Below are 8,327 nucleotides of genomic sequence, written 5' to 3' on the forward strand. Positions count from 1 at the left end.
AACCCCTTAAAAAAACCTAACACTACCCCATTGAAGATCATCCTAACTTGAGCCGTCTTCACCCAGCCGGGCACCAGTGGTCATCCGATCTGTCCAGAAGTCTTCATCTGATGGGCCAGAAGAGGACATCCAGACCGGCAGAAGTCTTCATCCTATCCGGGCAGAAGAGGACATCCGGACCGGAAGAAGGCTTCATCCAAGCGGCATCTTCTATCTTCATCCATCCGACAAGGAATGGCTCCATCTTGAAGACCTCCGGCGCGGAACATCCTTCTAGGCCGACGACTAACGACGAATGAATATTCCTTTAAATGACGTCATCCAAGATGGTGTCCCTCGAATTCCGATTGGCTGATAGGATTCTATCAGCCAATCGGAATTAAGGTAGGAAAAATCCGATTGGTTGATGCTATCAGCCAATCGGATTGAAGTTCAATCCGATTGGCTGATTGGATCAGCCAATTGAATTGACCTTGCATTATATTGGCTGATCCAATCAGCCAATCGGATTGAACTTCAATCCAAAAGGGCTGATAGCATCAACCAATCGGATTTTTCCTACCTTAATTCCGATTGGCTGATAGAATCCTATCAGCCAATCGGAATTTGAGGGACGCCATCTTGGATGATGTCCTTTAAAGGAATATTCATTAGTCGTTAGTCGTCGGCCTAGAAGGATGTTCCGCACCGGAGGTCTTCAAGATGGAGCCGTTCCTCGTCGGATAGATGAAGATAGAAGATGCCGCTTGGATGAAGCCTTCTCCCGTCCGGATGTCCTCTTCTGCCCGGATAGGATGAAGACTTCTGCCGGTCTGGATGTCCTCTTCTGGCCCATCGGATGAAGACTTCTGGACGGATCGGATGACCACTGGTGCCCGGCTGGGTGAAGACGGCTCAAGGTAGGGTGATCTTCAATGGGGTAGTGTTAGGTTTTTTTAAGGGGGTATTGGGTGGGTTTTAGAGTAGGGGTGTGTGGGTGGTGGGTTGTAATGTTGGGGGGGTATTGTATTCTTTTTTTTACAGGTAAAAGAGCTGATTACTTTGGGGCAATGCCCCGCAAAAGGCCCTTTTAAGGGCTATTTGTAATTTAGTGTAGGGTAGGGAATTTTATTATTTTAGGGGGCTTTTTTATTTTATTAGGGGGATTAGATTAGGTGTAATTAGTTTAAAATATTGTAATTTCTTTTTTATTTTCTGTAATTTAGTGGGTTTTTTTTTTCGTAATTTAGTTTATTTAATTTAATTGTATTTAATTGTAGGTAGTTTAGGTAATTCATTTAATTATAGAGTAGTGTTAGGTGTAATTGTAACTTAGGTTAGGGTTTATTTTACAGGTATATTTGTATTTATTTTATCTAGGTAGTTATTACATAGTTAATAACTATTTAATAACTATTGTACCTAGTTAAAATAAATACAAAGTTGCCTGTAAATGTATTAGTTATATTGTAGCTAGCTTAGGGTTTATTTTACAGGGAAGTATTTATTTTTAAATAGGAATAATTTATTTAATTGTAGTTATTTTATTTAGATGTATTTAAATTATATTTAAATTAGGGGGATGTTAGGGTTAGGGGTTAATAACTTTATTATAGTAGCAGCGACGTTGGGGGTGGCAGATTAGGGGTTAATAAATGTAAGTAGGTGTCGGCAATGTTAGGGCAGGCAGATTAGGGGTTAATAAAATGTAACTAGTGTTTGCAAGGTGGGAGTGCGGCGGTTTAGGGGTTAATACATTTATTAAAGTGGTGGCGATGTCCGGTTGGCAGATTAGGGGTTAATAAGTGTAGTTAGGTTGCGGCGACGTTGGGGGTGGCAGATTAGGGGTTAATAAATATAATGTAGGTGTCGGCGATGTCCGGTCGGCAGATTAGGGGTTAAAAATATTTATTATAGTGTTTGCGATGTGGGGGGCCTCGGTTTAGGGGTTAATAGGTAGTTTATGGGTGTTAGTATACTTGTTAGCACTTTAGTTAAGAGTTTTATGTTCCGGCGTTAGCCCATAAAACTCTTAACTATTGACTTTTAAATGCGGTAAGAGTCTTGACAGGAGAGGGTCTACCGCTCACTTCTTCCAAGACTTGTAATACCAGCATTAGGCAAATTCCATTAAAAAGATAGGATACGCGGTAGCCTCGAGTCGCGGAAGAAAAGTGAACGGTAGACCCTTTCCTGCCTAATACCAGCATTAGATAAAAAGCAGCATTGGGACCTCTCAACGCTGCTTTTTAAGGCTAACGCAAAACTCGTAATCTAGGCGTATGAAAATAAAATATCAAACTCTCCACTAACTCTCAAACAACTCTCAAAACCATCAAAACTCCTACCAACGCAAATAGCTCCCGTGTCTTTCTCTCTAGAGGCGATCATAGGTAAAGAGCGCAGGCGCAAACCGTTATTCTTATAGACAGAGGTCGGATTACCATGGCAATGCACTTGTTATGGCGCGCTTTTCGTTGAATCCGACATCGGTTGGCAGTGCACATTATGTACGGCCGAAAAGAGCAACTGCGCGCAACACGCTAATCTTTTCAATGGAAGCCTGGTACTAAAATGGAGCCGTAAATTACTTTTAGCTGTCGGCCACTTTGATAGCTTACAGCTCCATTTTTAATGACTTAAGTCGGTAAACAACAAAAAATTATCTTGTCATTGATTGCACAGGAATTCTCTTTATCATATAAAACTTATCAGGCTTTAGTAAGAGTATCACTTGTACATATCTTTTTTTTATTTATTTATTTAAAGGATTTTTGCTTTCTTTGAATCAAATGGCTAACACAGTACAATACTACATTTTTTCTTTTCAAAACAAGTCTTTTAAATAATAAGTCTACATTATACACTAATTCATAAGGTTTACATCTCAGATAAACTCTTAAATATCAAAAGGAATTTCACCAGCCAAACACTGCATATAATAAAATGATCTATATAACCATATATACCTTATCATTTTGGAATTCACTCATGTTATCTAGAAGTGTTTCAACTGACAATTAAAGATATTTTTAATGTATAATCTTGAAATTTCTTGCTTTATATAAATAATGGTTTACTAAAGGGGCAGCAAGTCAAAATTAAATTTCATGATTCAGATAGGGTATTTAATTTTAAACAACTTTCCAATTTACTTATATCATCAAATTTGCTTTGTTCCCTTGGTATCCCTTGGTATTCTTGAAAGCTAAACCTAGGTAGGCTCATATACTAATTTCTAAGTCCTTGAATGCCACCTCTTATCTGAATGCATGTGACAGTATTTCACAGCTAGAGAGCATTTAGTTCATGTATGCCATATAGATAACATTGTTCTCACGCCTGTGGAGTTATTAAGGAGAGGGCACTGATTGGCTTAAATGCAAGTCTGTCAAAAAAAACTGAGATAAGGGAGCACTCTGCAGAGGCTTAGATACAGGGTAATCACAGAGGTAAAAAGTAAAATAATATAACCATGTTGATTATGCAAAACTGGGGACTGGGTATTAAAGGGATTATCTATCTTTTTGAACAATAACAATTCTGGAGTAAACTGTCACATATTATTGTGTTTTCAGAAAGCTTCCTATTTTATATGTAGTTTCTTTTTTTCAAGTTATAATTGCATAGTGATAAATATGACACCAAAGACACACACTCGGGCGCCAAGGAATCAAAATATCAGTGCTTGGAAAGAGTGGCATGATATAAGGACCACAGCAAATAGGAGGAGACACAGTTCCTTAGTAAAAAGTATAAAAGGTTTATTAAAAGCAATGCGTTTATCAGTGGTACATCCTCCATTTCATCAGGGTAACAATTGATTGCCAAACACAAGGTTATATCTGTATGTTAAACCCGCCCAACAACAGAACATTCTGTGATCTGAGATGTCATTGCAGAAAATCCAGCATGTCTGCAGAAAGAATGGGACACATGCAGGAACTGTTAGCGCTTTTTACTTTGCAGCACTGCTCCATAATAGACTGTTCTCTTCAAACAGAGCTTTGCTTTGGCTGGATTGTGTAAGATTTTTCCTTAGAACAGTGCATCCAGAGCAAAGTGCTGTTTGAAGAGTACAGTCAAATATGGAGCAGTTCTGCAAAGCAGCAGTGACTGTCTCTTAGACATTTCTTCAACCCCGCCCCCTTTTCTTTCCCAGTCTGCAAAGCTGTGACTTCTGAATGTTAAATCTTCTTGTGAGCAATGCACCTTTGTTTATTACTACATTTCTAACTTGTGATTTTAGACTAAGAGAAAGGGAAATACATTTGAGACATTTTCAAAACCTATTATATTTTTTGTTTTTGATTGCAGCTAATTTGCAAAGCAATTTTCAACTGCTGCACTTTATTATAAAAGTTTAAAAATTGCTTTACTCTCCAATTAATCAACACATTGCAATTGAGCTGTTGCTTTAGTGTAGCTGCCTAATTTAAAATGGAATTTTATTTCAAAATGACCTGCAGAAAATTTTTCACAAAACAAATCTCATCACAGAAAGTGAAGAAAAGCTCTGCCTCTTGGCTGTCTATTTAGTTTAAACTTATCTAACCTGAATATAACTTTCCCCAACTGGCCTTCCTGAATGTCTATGATTCTGTCATTAACTAGTTTAGTGTACTTAGCTGATTGCACTGGCCTATAAATTTAACCCCTTTGCCGAAACCGATCTACGTCATGTGGTGCAACGCCCAGCATACTGCATAACGTAGATTGACATCGGACATGTTGGAAGCCCATGCAATCTCAGTTGTCACTAGCTGCTTGTGGGCTGTGGGCATATGCCTGGGCACATTGCAGTCTTTGCAGAAGGGTGGTATTTAATTGAGCAACCACACAGGAGGGAGGTATGATGTGTTCAATAGAAGCTTCAGAGGAATCACTTGAGTGAGGGAACTGATGGGAAAGGGCGTCCGCTTTCTTGTTCTTGGTCCCAGGAATATAAGAGACCACAAAGTTAAAATGGGAAAAGAACAAGGCCCACCTGGCCTGTCGAGGATTGAGTCGATGAGCAGTCTCTAGGAAAGTCAGATTCTTGTGGTCGGTGAGAATCTGAAAGGGATTGGCGGTGACCTCTAACCAATGATACCATTCGGTCAAGATGGGACAAGAAAGGGATTAGCTAATCCCTTTCTTGTCCCATCTTTTCCCCTATCCTAGTTGCATTATATTGTTACTTAAAGGGCAGCACCGATATCATTGATCTTTATTTCCTAATCACTATATTCACAGTGCCAATATATTTTCTCTCCAGCCATTCAGTCAAGGCCATCTTAATGGGTTTAAGAGTTCACGATTACCCACATCGTAATTCCTCTCTGCAGGAGTAAAGCGTTTAGAGAAAAAGGCTACAGGGTGTGACTTGGAAGTCAAGGGATCCCTTTGGGTTAGAACTGCTCCAGCCCCTATCTCAGAGGCATCAACCTCTAAAGTGAACTGTAGGTCAGGATCAGGATGGCGGAGCACAGGAGCAGAACAGAAAGACCTCTTCAGATGAGAGAAGGCATTAATGGCTTCAGGAGGCCAATGTTTACAGTCTTTGTTCCGTTTTGTCAATTCAGTGAGTGGAGCGACTGTTTGAGAAAAATTCTTTATAAACTTGCGGTAATAATTGGAAAACCCCAAAAATCTCTGTAGTTCCTTTAATGAAGTAGGTTGAGGCCATTCTAGAACTGCGGTGAGTTTAGCAGGATCCATGGCAAAACCCTCCTTCGAGATGACATAACCTAGGAACTGGATCTGGATTTGGTCAAACTCACATTTTTCTAGCTTAGCTACCAAAGAATTGTCTCTGAGATGTTGAAGTACCTGTCTCACGTGCATATGATGCTCCTCCAGACTGGAAGAGAAAACAAGGATGTCATCCAGATAGACGATGACAGTGCGGTTGAGGAGGTCACGGAAGACATCGTCGACAAATGCCTGGAAGACTACTGTAGGGGCATTACAGAGCCCAAACGTGGTTTCAGCTTTGGAGAGTGGATAATAAGTCCTCCCTTTAGGAAGTGGGGCTCCGGGGAAAGAGGTTGATCTTGCAGTCATAAGGACAGTGGAATGGCAGTACAAACACATCTGTGAAGTCCGCATATACTGAGGGAAAGTTTGGAGGAGTCTGTATACTGGCTATGGGAATGCAGAGTAGAGGAGTGACTTTAGCAAGGCAGGAGTGGAAACAGGAGGTACCCCAGGAGGCCAGTTGTCCTTCCGCCCAGTCGAACTGTGGATTGTGTATCCGAAGCCAAGGAAGATCAAGGATGACATGCTGTGCTGGGGAATGAATAACCTCAAACTGCAGCTGTTCGGTATGAAGGACTCCCACAGTCAGAGTCAGGGGTGCTGAATCAAAATGGATCAACCCTGAACCAAGGGGGGTGCCATCCAAAGTAGTTATTTTGAGACAATGTCTTTTCTGCAGAAGAGGCAAGCCAGCTTGAATCATAAAACAGTGATCCAGAAAATTTCCAGCTGCCCCTGAATCAATGAAGACTTGAGTGTGGACAGTATTCTAAAGAAAGGTAAGGGTAACAGGTACCAGAATCCGAGAGGAGTGAGGGGATTTAGAAGAGATCATGCTTAGAGGTACCCCAGTGTTATCCCTTAAGCATTGGCTTTTCCCAGCCGAATGTCACAGTTCTTTAGTTGGTGGGAGTTAGAACCACAATAAAAGCATAGTCTCAATCTCATACTTCTCTGTCTTTCAGACTCTGAGGGTTTGAAGGAGGAAAGATCCATGGGTGGGTTCCTCTACAGGGGTGGCTGGAGTAGTAGAAGGAGGAGAGGGCACTGCAGAAACCGGATGAATAGAAGGACGGGAGGGGAGGTGTGACGAACCAGGGTTATCCAACCCTGCACCAGTCACTTATTTGGCACAGAAAGGGTTATCAGACCCCTTCTACTCTCACTAATAGGTCACAATCTAGCCACACCAGGCAAGCTTGTGATTTAGTTCCGTGGGTGCAAGGGTTAACAACACTCCCTAGTCTGTACTAGACGTAAAAGAAATGCCCAAAACTCCCCTTTAATGCCACACACACTAAACTAACAACCATATAGCTCCAAAACTGCCACCACTTAAAATTTATTAAAGGAAAAACCCAGACTTACACATTAACTCTCTGAATACAATTTAGCAGAAAATAACCTAAATTATACAGTTCTAATATTCCAGTCTCTTCAGTAACGTGGTTCAATTATTAGACAAAGGCCAAACTTAATAAAGGAATTATTTATTATGCCAAAAATATTATGCACAATGCATTATTAATAAAAAGTTGTTGCAAATACAATTACACACAGCAAACAGGTTAAAATAAAAAAAGAGAAAAACAGATTGAATAATTTACTTGTCTCAAGATATGCGCCTGGGGACTGGCATGAAGCAATTGGGTCCTTACTCTGTAGAACAGCTCCCCTTGTAAGAATGACAATTTCAGTGTTAAAAAACAAGACCCTTATACCTTTTTTCCATAGATCAGATTGCCTGACCACACCCTCCTGGGCGGGCTAAGAAACCCCCCTGTCTTTAAACACATATATGAATTATACCAATGTCCTTTTATTGACCTCCTCAGGATATGGGGAAGTAGCACTGTGTTGTATCTCTGGAGCTAAAAGCTTGAGTGGCTTTATGACTCAATGCATACACAATAACATTTGGTGGAGTGAGCCTTAGAAACTATTTATGAGGCTCCTGGCACTTCAAAGAAAACACAAACAAACACAGGACACAATTCTTCTTGAAAAGCAAATAACTGTTTTTAGTTCACAAACTGAACAGAATTAACCCCTTAGCAGCTAAATCCTGAGGCATTTGTGACACCTCCCCCAATAAGAGATGCAAAAGGGGGTGGCTACAAGCCACTCCCGATGCGTATCAAAGGGATCGTCCCCTTGCGGTGAGAACATCATTGCCAGACCGGTTGCACATAGCAGTTTTGCCATCATGATGCCTTCCATTTAAAAATGACACACTAGTTCCTCTACCCTGCTGATTTAATATATTGCAGGGCCCCCTCCCATGCAGCCTGTAGTTTGTTCTGTCTCATGGGCGTGAGTACAAGAACATTTTGCACCATCTCATACACTCCCTCTCTGGCAGTAAAATCCTGTAACTGTTTTTGTGGGAATATGGTATTGGCATCTCTGGGTTTTCCAGGTACCTTCCCCCAATAAGGCTTGCATCTTATCCCTGAATAACACATCATCCCCTTTTACAGAGGTGCCTGTGAAGCCTAGGGTCTTGCTACCTATGGTGTGCTCTCTGAACATACTGTGTGCTGTCAGTTGCTGCTTAACTACCCAGGGCTCTTGCCCTCCCACTGGAGTAGAATTCCTGTACTCCTGCA

This window comes from Bombina bombina, chromosome 1 (assembly GCF_027579735.1).
Source record: "Bombina bombina isolate aBomBom1 chromosome 1, aBomBom1.pri, whole genome shotgun sequence".
NCBI lineage: Eukaryota > Metazoa > Chordata > Amphibia > Anura > Bombinatoridae > Bombina > Bombina bombina.